The sequence below is a fragment of the Odontomachus brunneus genome, unplaced genomic scaffold (assembly GCF_010583005.1).
Source record: "Odontomachus brunneus isolate Ranch 3 - 2012 unplaced genomic scaffold, Obru_v1 Obru_scaffold_087, whole genome shotgun sequence".
NCBI classification, from domain to species: Eukaryota; Metazoa; Arthropoda; class Insecta; order Hymenoptera; family Formicidae; genus Odontomachus; species Odontomachus brunneus.
Genome location: NW_022639537.1, coordinates 656052 through 669960, shown reverse-complemented (window position 1 = coordinate 669960; position 13909 = coordinate 656052). Strand labels below are relative to the sequence as shown.

Sequence of the window (13909 nt, the reverse complement as noted above, 5' to 3'; positions counted from 1 at the left end):
CGAGAGAGAGAGAGAGAGAGAGAGAGAGAGAGAGAGAGAGAGAGAGAGAGGAGGAAATAGGGAGAAGGGGAGAGAGAGGGGAGAGACAGAGAGACTAGGAATCTAAGTTTGACTCTTGTTTCCACTATTTTAATTTTTTTGCTTGCCGAATTTTTCGTCTTATATCTTATTTGTTTCTCTCTTAATAAATAATGTCATGACAGACGACATAGACAGAGAATAAGTCGAGATTAAAACCTGGCGTTTCTAAAGCACCACTTATTCTGTGACTCTCAAGCAGCTGTAGAAGAAGAAGAAGAAGGAGACATTAGGGTCGGCGTTTTTAATTTATCCGCATTTTCATTTCATTTAGGATGCTTTTAATCTTCCCCGTCATGCCCCGCGCGTGGCACATACGTATATTAAAGTCCTCTTAATGGCGTGTCGCGTGCACGCGCGCACACTGACAATTTCGTAAAACAGTTTGTGGCCTCTTTAATCTAGAAATTGCACCATCATGAGACGCTTTTTATCAAGTCCGCGAAGCGTGTAATTCGAGCGAAAATAAAACATTAAGGGGGAATATAGGGGGACAGAACTAAGTCTCCGGCGTTGTTTTCTTTGTTTTATCGGCATTATAATTTTCTCCACGTTATCCCCCGCCCCGCCCGTCAGTCCACCAGATCGCTCGTTCGTCTGGACGAAGTAATCGCTGCTACTGAAATTCAAGTTTCCGCGGAGGTCGTTCGCGATATTATTCCCTTTGATGTGGCGCGGCCGACCCGCGAGGAAAAATTTAATGTAATTACGGCGCGGTTTATTACCGAGCCGCTGCAGGAGGGACGATAATCTGTGCGCGGGGAGAAGGCCTACCTTTTCATTCGTGACCTGAGCCCTCTTCGTCTCCACCTTCCTTTCTTCTTCTAATTGGAAGCCAGCACGGAAATTTTTTACTCGCCGAGATCTCTCTCGAGCGAGTTCATTAGCTTGTAAATATTGTTGTGACGTCGATAGTCTTAATGTTGAAGAATATTTAACGTCGTTGTGTACGCGTCCCTTTCGTCCTCCATTAGTTTCAATATACTCTAATATTTTTTACAATCGTGTGCGCGCGCTGCCGCTTTCAGGGGGAATGTCTCTTCTTAAATTCCCCCTCAAAGCGTAACATTGTGCGGCTTCGTTTTTATCGGCGGAAGCTTTTCGTCTTTATAATTTGCTTGGACGATGTTCGCGACTCACCCTACCTCCACCTTACCCTACTACCACTAAATGTAAGAGTCTTATGACGGTTAATGGACGTGACAGTGTAATTTTTCACTTCTCATTGGTGTAATCGTTACTCAGTAACAAAGAAAACCGTTAAAAATGCGAGAGAAAGAGAGAGAGAGAGAGAGACCCTCGTGCGTGTCTGAATTAATGGAACGGTAGCGCAACTTCGTTAATTCGATCTCACTGTCAATTAATAACGAAGAAATCGGAAGTCGTGCGTACTCCCGACACCGCGAAACCGCGTTAAGCAACTCCTGGCGTCTCAGTAGTCCCGCGGTGGTCCCGGCGCGTAATCGATTACAGCAAATTGACAGCGTTCGTTAATCACGCATTCAATTAGATATTTTAATCGCGCCCGTTTCTCGATCGGGCGTCATTCCCATGTAATTACCGTGCATAAATATCCGTCGCGTCGAGGGGGGAAAATTGTTGTCGGAGCGCATCCTTTTCGTTGTCTGTACAAAGTAAGTAGGCAGAGTCGTGCATCCGTGCATTCGCATATGAGTTAATGGGAGGGGAAAGAGAAGGCTATCGATACGCGGCATCCTGCGACATGCGTTAACACCGACAATTCCCCGGTATGTTGATCGCGCGTAATTACGCGCTATCTACCTTATTAAAGGGCTCGCGTGGTTGCTGCGATGGAAACGAATGACTTGCTTAGCATCACGTCGTAGCGAAGTAATCGCGAAAATTGTTGCGTGCCGCAGTGCCGTGACTGCAGGACAGATACCGATGGTGATACGACGGGTACTCGCGTTGAGAAATTTGGAATTTGGATTTTTAAAATCTGACGATTTTTCTATCGCGAAAAGTTCTCCACTCGTTCGTTTTTTCTCCGTCTAATTATTGGTTATTAGTACTTTAGAAGAACCTGGTCTTTCATGTATGATCAGCTTTGCAGTTGAGCATCTACACACGCACTCTACAAGGAGATAATTTTATAGTGGAAATTATAGAATTTTGTGACAGAGAAATAGATCTGCAGCAATCGACTACCCTTTCATTTTATATGTGCTACTTATATTTTATGAACAGTGAAATGTGCCATTAAAACATTTTTAAGAAATGTGTTCAAAATTTTTCTTAGCAAAATAGACCTTACCGAGGAAACGAACAAGTGGAGAACTTTTCGCGATAGAACAAAGTCGTCAGATTTTTAAAATCCAAATTCCAAATTTGATATGCAGTCTACAGGGTGCGGCGCCAAAATTCAGACAAGATTCAATTTGAAATTTTCGCCGTTCTATACCACTAGTAGATGTCGCGATTAACATTCAAATAGCTTGACGCATGTACTAAACCATCATAACCTCGAAACAGTCGCAATGTTGAAATCAAGTGCGGAGTATAACCGAAGAGCCGCGATTATCGAAAGTGTTCGTGCTGAGCGCTCGGCGACAGAAATCATTCGGTTCTTCGGGTACCCGAGATCGACTGTGTATGATGTCATCGCAAAGTACAATGAGTCGGAGAAGTCCAACGAAGATTTTGCAACACCGGCGAGGAAAATTCACTCGAAGGAGCGCGTTGTCAGGACGCCCGACATCATTCAACGGACTCAGGAGCTGATTTTTGAGGATCCAGGGCAGTCGATCCGAAAATTGTCGTCGGTTGTTGGTGTGAGCGAGAAAACTATGCGTCGAATCGTCGAGGAGGACCTCCGCTACAAGTCTTACACAATTAAAGTGAGATAGATGCTTTCCGAAGCCGCCAGGACAAAGCGAGTTGAACGCTGCAACCTGCTTTTGTGTTCCCAACAGCCCAGATTTGAATCCTTTGGACTTCTATGTATGGAGCGTAGTTGAAAGGGTCACGAACAAGTCCAGACATCCAAACGTCGCATCATTGAGAGCCGCTATTGAAGCGGCATTCACCGATATGGACTGTGACACATTAAAGCGCGCCTGCGCACGCTTCAGACCGAGAATGGAGGCAGTCATTCAAGCAAGCGGGGGATATATTGAGTAAATGTGTTCTTTATGGCCTTACAAACAATGTGGTTAAAAAAATTTTGTAAACCTTTTCGTTTTTGCAATAAAAAATATGTTTGGAAAAAATGTATAATTTGTCCGGATTTTGGCGTCGCACCCTGTATATCTATATTATCACGAAAAAAAGTATTAGCTGCGGCAGCAAATCTTTGAAGACTGAAATTCGAGTTTAAAATATTAGTGTGATTAAGCGTTAAGTACATGTAATACGTAGTACGTTTAATATGTTAAATATTATTTCCGTGCGGTTACTTATTACGCGTTCGTTTTGCTATTTTCTGGCTCGATAAGGCGGAGATCCGTTTGAATTCCGAGTACGTGAGCATACGAGCTAGTTACGATACTAGTTACGGCTCTACACGCGGAATTAATATAAACGCGAGTGCGGAAGGTCCGATACTATAAATTGTATCGCGTGTGTAGTCCAATAAATTTTAATTGCGCACCGATTAAAATACGAGTTCGTTCTTTTCTTCGTTCTTTGTTTATTCTTTCTTTTTGTTCGCGAACGATAATTACTGGATCGCCGGTAATTTGTGGCACGCACTCGAACATCGTAGCGAGTCGCGGAATGGAACATTCCTGCGCGATAAACAGACAGACGGAAGCGTTTTCCCGGCACGGATGTCTCAGCCATGTTATAAACGACCTCTGACAAATCGCGATAAGAGTTACCCGGCCTCGATAAAACGCGTTGAATTGTTACCGAACGGCGGATTAAATAGCGAACGCGCGAGTCCGAACTCGTGTTCGGACATATTCATCATGTCGTTGCTTTTTCACGTTCATGATTTTTTCAATTCTTTCAATATTTATTCTCCAGTTGAAATACGTTTTATACAATAAATAATATTTGGAAAACGGAGACATATGTTATAACGCAGTGTTTCATGACTAATTCACTAAGGATTCACTAACTGTGACGGTCACAATAAATATTGAGAAGATCGGTGTGTCATACATGTCCCGAGCGTGTCAATAAATAGAAAAAATGATTTGGTTAACCAATTTCTAATGAAAATTTCTGCTTAACTAGAAATCTCGTTAACTTGAACAGAATTCTGGTAACTTGAACCGGAATTTCTGGTTCGTTCATATTTTATCAGAAATTTGCTTAATCCGATCTTTTTTTCCTGTGTAGGAAGTGTAGTTTCCCAGCGACCTCCATAGCCGGAAGGTCGGAAAAAGTTGTACGTTCCACTCGGAAATTTACCGCGGCTCCTAACAGCTTCTGCTTCCTTTTTTTCGCACGAGCCCTCAGGGGCGCATCGCGCGGACCTGAGATGCCGTGCACGACCCTCGTCGAGAATCTCGCTCTTATAATCGATGTGAATACAACGAACTTTCCGAGTCTTTTTTCCGGATGTCGGGATATCGGCCATCAGGATAACGAGCCGCCTTCTTTCCCCTATCGCCGCACAATTGAGACGACGATGATGGGCTAGACAATAATCGGCCAATTTATCGCCGGTTAACGGTTAAGTCGGAAAAGTTCCCGGCTGAGAATAAGGTCTTCTCCCTTTCTGCCGGAACTATTGGAGCAATTGGGGTCACTTTTGAACCGAGATTTTCAAGCTTCAGTTCTGTCCTCGACCGATTGCGATTTGTAACTTCCTCTCGAGGAAACGCACATACGCGCGCGCGCACAAGATTACACATAGAGCTGGTCAGATTTGCAAGGTAGGCTCTAAATAGTGCTTACACGGAAAAAAAGATTTGCTAATATATGGACAACAAATCTTTTTTTAATATATATATATATATATTAGCAAATCTTTTAGCTATCACAACTAAATAACTTTGCTATGAAAGCTCCTGCAATTAATATTTTTAGTTGTCCATATATTAGCAAATCTTTTTTTTTCTGTGTAAGAAAACTAATTCGCACGTAGGGCGCGATCCATTAGACGCCGCAAACGCTTTGAAGCGCTTAAAGAGAAGCCATGATTGGTCTGTACGGCGCTTCAGCGTCTAATGGATCGCACTCCTAGACTATTTCGAGTAGAAAATCCGCACGGGTCGACTTTTCCTCTTAACCCTGACAAAGTCTCGTTTTCATCGCCACGAAAACGATGAACGTATTTTTTGTCTGCCGTTCTTTACATATAAATTTTCCTTTGTCAGCAACAGTTTAGAGATACAACGCGCCACGAACAGACATGGGTCCTGGGGTGCGTCAATATTGAATCTTGCGCGGGCAGCTTTTAACGTAAGTCATGTTTACCGGGCTTCTCGAGTAACAGACAAATAGTTCCAAACGTCACTATTCTTCGTTTTCTCGCTTCCTGCGCCCTGCTGACCTCTTCCCGGGCCAGCTTTTTCGTACTTTTTGTATCAACCGCCCGGGGTAGTGCCAGGAGGCGTAAAGCTCCGTATTTATGAGATTACTCTCGAAAGGGTCGATCCATTTTCGGAATGCGCCGCGTGGCATACCGGAGCACCTTATTATCTGAAAATCCGGGATAGGGCACTCTTTCCCGGTTATATAGACGTACTTTTTCATCGATTCCATATCTCCCGGTCCCTCTCGTCCTCTTCACCTTCTTCTCCACGACCTTTCGCTATTCTTATCCGCGCGTATACGTGCCGCTTTTGGTGGCAGGCGCTGAAAGGTTACACAGGCGTTTAGATTGTGGTGGGAAGGAAATCGCGATAACGTGCGATGTAAGAACAATTTGCAATTCCCTTCGACTCGGACGTAGCCTTGTTATGTGAAAATCAAAGACTGCGCATGTAGACGCGAGCGAGAAATATTTTCGCATTTATCATGTTTAACGTGATGTCATTCTCGAACAAATCGACGCTTTCGAATCTGAAGATTCGAACGAGAATGGTTAATAAATGCTGGCTAGTTTTTCTGTCTAGTACTCGGGAAATACTAGCTACACAAGCAGCTAAGAAAAAAAGAGGTAAGAAAAAATAAAGCTGTGACTAGCCTTGAAATATCGATAAATATTATCTAAACTGGTCAGAAATTAGCCAGTAACCAAAATTTCTTACTAGCCAACTGTTGACTAGAAAGAGGTCGCTCTTTCTACTTGAGAGAATTCTGGTAACTTCAACCAAAGTTTCTGGATTATTCCTATTTGGTTAATCCAATCAAATATTTTTTCTGTGTAGAGGTTTCCACGTCATTTTCTCCTCCTTGTTCGCTTTACTTTCTTGCATTTTTAGTCGACAGTACTTTTGTTCAGCTTTTCGCGATGCACTTTTCAGCCGCGTTAACCGCTGTTTCCCTGTCAAAAGTGCGTAGCACTTTCTCAGCGCGTGTCGATTGGGAAAAAGTTACCCCACGTCTTGCTCGACGTCGTCGTCTCGCCCGTCGACTTGCACTTAAAGCGATGAAAGCGTCGAATCGCTCTTCCGGCTGCGGAATCGGGAAGTGAACTACTACTATTCGTCGACGAGCACAGTCAGCCAGCGAGGAAGCTCGACCCGGTGAAGACTCGTTGGAGGAGGCACGCGCAATCACGTGTTTCAGGCGGATAATAATCGGAAATCAAACGGAAAACGTGGAACGGACGTGAACCACTCGTCGATTTGGCAACGGTCGAGCGATCGAACGATTCCTTTATCTTGCGATACGACCTCCTTCGTCCGGACCAGATTTCCCCGAGACGCCGCTATTCCGGAATCACAGATATCGCTTGGAACGAGTTCAAGCGGCGACTTTATACTATTTTCATATTACGACACTCATTCGATCCCGCGTATTATACAAAATTCCGTTCCTTTAGAGCAGAATGTTGCAGTGTTTGCGCTTTCGCGAGATTTTAAATATTTTATATTATTAAAATATTCTATATACTCTCTCTCTATACTCAAGTTTTAAAAATATACTGTGAGAGAAAAAATATTGAAAAAAAAAATTATACAGTGGACGCCAATAACATATTTATTTAATTTTACACTTAAACGACAAAGTGAAATTATAGTATATAAATAAGATGGAGTAATATATAAGCCCAACATTTTTTTAGTTGACTTCTTTTCTTCTGTATATTAAAATTTGTATTATTTGTATAAATAAAAAGCAATTTAACAAAAACAATTCTTTGATTGCATAAAAATATTTTTTTTAATGTAGTATTTTTTAAAATTCTTTTATTAAAATAGAATAAATAAGAATAAATAAATGTTAAATAATAGAATGAACAAGATTTTAGGAAAGTATTCTACTTGAGATCTTACTTGAAAAATATTTTATATTAATGCATACAAATAAATGTATTATTATAATATCTACCGAATAAATATTCTGTTAGATATTTTCTCTCAGTGTAGTAATGTCGTAGTATTGTCATGGTATTATCTCGCAGTATATCTTTTTTCAGGATTTGCAAATTTCCTCTAAATACGCTCGCACGTCGATTATTTACGTCGTCATGAGATAAAGAATATCGCGAAGATTCACGGTAAATCATCTGAAAGTTAATAATGTATTTCTACTCGGTGGAAACAGTCCAATGTTAGGAGCGTGTCCTGATATCGCGTCTCTTTCTCTCTCACATTCTCACGGAATGGCTCTTATCCTGAGAGATATGCCATATCTGCCGCTATACCTGAGAACTGGTAATACGTCTCGGCTGTAACTCCCCGTGAGTCGCACTAAGCCGGCGTATCGAATCCGCGGGAGTAACTGCGCGCAGGTGTAAACTCGACTATTCCAGGTATGCTCGCCGTTAATTCCGCGCGATCTGAGAACGGTCTCTTGCTGGTTGGCTCTTTGATCTGTCGCGGTTTTATCTCGTCAACTTATTACGCTGCTCGACAAACTGTATCGCGTTTAATTCACGAAAACGCAAGATTCCCTTCTCTCTTTCCTGAAACGATCATCCGTGCACAATTATAGAGAACCAAATATGCGTAGAATGTATAATCGTGATGCAAATTTAATCATTAAATAATACAATTACGATATAACGGCAGATAAGCATCGTACAACAATAAATTCATGCATCGCATTTCCGATCAATATCGTGGTTAGGCTGCTGCACGCGTGAGACTCGGAGGAACTTCGTTCTCGAGAGGCAGCCGTGCAGTCTGCGTAATTCCTCATTCTTTTCCCCAGTGGTTTATTTAAGCTCCCTTCTCACAGGGAGAGGAGGGAAATCGCGTACGCCTCGCACCTCGGATATGCGAAATCGTAACTCTGCCTGGCAGAGCGGACGAACGAGCGAGCTACGGGTGTAACCGGAGGCGAATGGCGTTTGGCGTCATATTTCAGAATAATGCTCGAGGACTACGGTCGAGGTGGAGGAGAGTCCGTGTATACCGCGCTCTCGCGTTATGCGCGACGCTGGCATACTAATATAGCCGCACACTTCCTCTTCAAGGACGAAAGAGTGCCGCACGGAATTTAAAGGCCTATTTTTCGTATGACGTCACACACGGTGGCTTCCACGTGACCGCGTTGATGCGGCTTGTTATATTGGAAACATTTTCGATGTTATGATAACAATCTCGATTAATTTGTCTAATTAAATGAATATTATCATGAAAATCAATAATGAAAAGAAAAAAAATAGGATTTATTATTTTTATCAAAGTAATTATGTACTGCTTATGAGACTATTATAATATTCAGATAATAATACTGTTGAGATTTAAAAATTCTTTTAACGAATATATCTATCTACATATCGTTGCTTATACATGAAACATTGATTGTTAATTAGTTATAAGTGGTACATTAATTTCAAGTTGGGTACGAATTTTTTGTCGGTTTCAACCGTTTGGATATTGGTCACTCTACTTTTTGAGTGAGATTCATTCTAAAAGAATTAGCGACATCTAAAAATATGTGTCTAATTAAAGAGCGTACTACGAGTTGAAAGATATCAAAGATATCGATTGAATTTTTCTCTTCGGCATGCAAATAATGCAGCAGAAGAAGACGAACGAGGTAGGTCGGTGGACGACGGCGCGTTTCCGCGCGAATGCTCGGCGGTATTTTCTTCATAAGGATACTCCCATATTTGTCTAACCGCTTCCTCGTTCCCGTCTAACAACTGAGCGACATTACGCTGTCTCGAACTACGTATTTTCTTTCGAACAATTCGCAAACTCGTTACGACGATCCCTCGCTCTCACCAGGTCGCTCGTGCTCGCCGCCTACGCCGCCGGAAGAGGACGCGTAATTTGCATCATCCGGAGTAGTTTTGAAAGTTTTAACGAGAGAGAAAGAGAGAGAGAGAGGCAGGGGAAAGGTGGAGGCCGCTTGTAGTTAGCGGACAGTCGCGCGGTCCCCAAGTTTCGTATACTTCCGCAATTGTTGTACAATTTTCTCTTTTGGCTTGCAATGCTTCACTTAAAGCGCCACCCCGTTCTTCCTTTCTTCTCTCCTTTCTTCCAGTTCGCTTCCCTCATTGCCGAGACTCTAAGGATACCGTCGTTATTTCCGTGTACACGACAGCACGCTCGAGAACTATCGCGGTAAAACACGCGTCGATAACCTCTCTTTCTCGTCGCGGCTACACTCGACATGACAAAGCAAAAGAAAAAAAAAATATATACGTGCTCGAAAAAAAGAGGAAGAAAAAAGAAACAGAAAATATCTCACGGAGCGGATAGTGAAAATATTTTCGTCATGTATGCGTTGTGAAAAATACCGGCGTACATCGGCATAAATATCAACGCTTGTGGAAAAATATCCATGTGCAAAAATAATCTCGCAATCTCTATTTCTCTCTCTCTCTCTCTCTCTCTCTCTCTCTCTCTCTCTCTCTCTCCTTCTCCTCCCTCTTCGATTTTGCACCGAGACGAAAATATATTTTTTCGGAATTTTTCTGCTAATGGACAGCAGTCTTTAGAGCCTTAGATAGCTCCTAGATTTTTCAAAGCGCCGCAGGCTTATCGCGCGAGAACGATAAGGGCGCTCACGCGCGATAAAATCATGATGTGATACGTAGGGCGCACATTGTACGCGCGTCTCTCTCGTCCGACAGGCGCGCCTCTTTTTTCCGCCACTGCACACGCAACGCGCCACGTCTTGCGCGACTGGCCGATCGACTTGGTATGCGCGTAATTACGTCCGATCCGGGTAAGTTGACAGGCCGGCGTAACAACTTGTTGCAGAGGCAGGTTACAGTGGTGGCGGGCGATAAGAGCGTGAATTTCGCGAAGGGACGAGGAGAAGGAGACGGAGGAGAGCGACCGCTGCGCTCTTCTTCGTCTTCTTTTTCTTCAGTCCCCAGCCTGACTGGCCATTACGATGATCGATCGAGCCGCTGTATCGCGTAGCGACTTCCCCACGCGGTAATTAACGGCCGCTTTTATTAACCGCGAACGAACTTAATTCAATAGCAGCGCGCGTCATGTCGCGGCGAGTGATTCTCTCCTCTTCGACCCGGGGCGTGGCGCCATTTTTTCCTCCGTCGCACATCGAATGCACGCCAATCAACGGCAGAGACCTCGCTCGTCGTCGGTAGTTTGACCATCGACAACATCATTGACTACGTAATTGCCGACGGACCGACAATGATGGCGAAGTACAATTGCCGGTTGTCTCTCTTCCTCTCAGTCTGCCTCGAGGTTTCTGTGCCGTCGCGTCGTCGGGGATTCCGTTGAGCCGTCAACGTGTGCCCGGATCCACGTTTTGTTAATTTCACGCGCACGCCAGAATACGATCCGGTAATATAATTAAGCGCTTCGACTCGCCGGCGAGAAGGTGTCGATGAAGGAGCAAACCTCGAATTAATGTCCATCGACGAATCGCCGCCGACTGACGAAACATATTATCTCGTCGGCGATCATTAGCGTATACTCGCGATGCGATGAAAAGGCGCGCATCCGAGAGTATCCGCACGCAGAAAAATATATTCAAGGAAATATTGTTTGTATTTCATAAGTTTACATATCCGCAAATCTATCATCAGTTAGTATCAAGCTTATTCAAAATATACGGAGAGAATTTCGTAGTAAAATTATTACAGGATTTTCTACTACATATATCGAAGAATAGTTCTACATTCTGCAATAATTCACTATTTCCTCAATCTATATGCGCTACTTATACATAATATATTCAAAAAGTTTCGAATTTTCTCTACATGCACTAATGGCGCCATGCATGTTGCAATGATGGGACTAATGGAGAAAGAGACACTGCTCGAATCGGCGGATTATTTTGTCGTGCGTATCGCACGTCAATGAGACTTGACGATTTCGTCCATGCGGTATTGTATACCAAGTTGAATTTGTCATTTGCCATTTCCATTTAGCGCAAATTATCGACGTTGTCCGGGGAATATCGGTACGCCCGACTGTACATGCAAATTCAGCGTTACCGTAATGTTCTGTGATAATGTACGGTAAACGTCCGGCCGAGAAGCGAATGCCTATTAGTCGAAATATCAAATGCGACGAAGTCGCATCAATAATTTCTGATCGCGGTCAAATGATACTGGACGAATTAACAAAAAATTCCGTCGTTCCTTTTTCGTCGTACCGTTTGAAGAACGTTTTGTCTTCTCTAAACCGACCCACCGATCGTAACTCTTTATTACACGCCGACGGTTCGCTCGGTTCTTTTTGTTCTTTCGACGATGGTCGACAGTTTTTTGAAAACAAAACTCATGAGACGCTCCGCAAAACTGGGGCGCGATCGGGTGCTGCTACTCCATTAAATTGCTAATGATCTTAGAGGCGGGACAACGAGGAGACCGGTATCGAGAGACCTGTCATCCTTACAGGCAGATCGAAGAGGATTTGCCGCATTTGCCGGAGACACGACGCCGATGACGACGACGACGACGACGACGATGAGAATTCATGCGGCTTCATTTGGCGGGGAATTAACCGATTTGCCAGATCCGGTTCGCAATTCCGCGGATCGGCCGTTTCTCCCCCCTTTGATTTATGAATGGACCAATATTTCGTACGATGTCTCGCAACGAATATCTCTGGCATACATTACGAATACATTGAGAACGATTTATTTGAGACTAATGGAGTTTCGATTAAATCGCGGGAAAAGAAATTGTGAGGAAAATTTTGAAAGATTAAAATACTTTCGTGTGTGTACTTTTATTGTATAATAGTAGAAATGCTCTTATTATATTATTATTTAATGTTATTATTATTATAGTAATTATCATAGTAATAGCTGTGGACAAGTTGAATTGAATTCTTTGACTAAGCTGATACCTGAGTTTCTCGAACAGCTAAAATTAATAACCACAGCGATAATAATAATTATTGTTACGGACGGAATAAGACAGCAAGAGGCACGTCAGGTGCCGGGTCTTCGGTTTGACGTAATCTAACGGATGAAGGTTAGTTGAGGTGAAGCCAATGCCTAGTCCGTATCCGCGGGTGGTACGTACGGAACGCGGAAATTACGAGCGATTTCCTTGTTCGAGCGAAAGAGCGATTTTAATCGGACGAGTTCGGCAAACGCAGCTATCCTGATATACTGATGTACTTTACAGCAATTTTAAGTGTATTAAGTCACGAAATTCAACAACATTGAGCCCCTTATAATCGATCATATTGTATTTGTCACATAGAACGACAATTGTGGGAGAATGGAAAAAATTATCAAAATTTTCTCAAAACAATATGTCGTGTTAAATGCAATATATAAAAGTCTATCTTTTGCTAAATTTCTATCAATACAATAAAAAATTTGCATTATCCTATGATGTAAATTTAATAATGACATATTATTCTGAGCAAATCTTTATCATTCATTTAATATTTCTATTATATTATGTGAGTGTCATATAAACCACTCATAAGGGACGCAAATTGACGTAAAGTTGCCGTCAAATTTACGTATAACACATGTCTATCTGGTTAGATCGTGGAGCACCACGAACGCCGGCTCGAAATCGTTCACGCACATGGTCTTGTCGCGGCGATTTTGCGCGGAATTTAAACCGCGCTAGATAAAGTCCCGCGGGAACAAAGTACGACGGGGAGGTCGAGCCCTCGGGCTGGTTGCGAGATAAGGGCTCAACGTTACGACAGTACGTTTCTCCTCGGCCTGGAAATGCACGAGGGCCTCTCGTCGACGAACAAAAACGTGCGCGCGAGGAAAATCGTGGAAATGTGGTTTGGCATGGAAAGACTGCATGAGGGAAAGACGAAAAAGTAGAAACGAGAGGAAAACATATGGTATTACCACGTCACGCGTGTTCACACACTTCATCATGTTATATAAGATCTGATAAATCGCGGCGCAATCTAACTGTACTTCACGAAAAAAGGAAACAAGTAGGAATATGCAGTAAATTTTCCTCCATTAAAAAATATTCTCGAGAATAAGTAGTATTGCAAATCAATACGCGTGTCTGGCCAACGGAGATGAGAGAATTCTCTCTATCGGTCGCAACCGGCCGTCAATTCGCTACGGTCGAAGATCGATCGACGTATTGACGTCGTGTCACGGCGGTATTTGCGTAAGGAATGGGAGGATCTTTCGAGAGATGAGTTTTGAAGACGACGGGCTTCCTTTTCTCCTCCACGATCGATGTAGTGAGACGCAACGCGACGCGATCGACAAATGATTTTACAGACATTAATGGCACGGTGCCAACTCGTCTATAGATAATCGATACTGCCTATCATGTCGTGCTCCTGGCGTTGTAAAAAGAAAAAAAAATGGAAATAAAAGAGGAAACAGTCGGATAGTAGTAGGGCTAGAGAGAGAGAGAGAGAGAGAG

At 43.0% G+C, this 13909-nt stretch overlaps 1 protein-coding gene across 3 annotated transcripts in view; it reads right to left on the bottom strand.

Moving 5' to 3' along the window:
- Positions 1-13909, bottom strand: part of LOC116848033 (CCR4-NOT transcription complex subunit 6-like) — a 688139-nt gene that overhangs the window by 51374 nt on the left and 622856 nt on the right. The window lies entirely within an intron of this gene.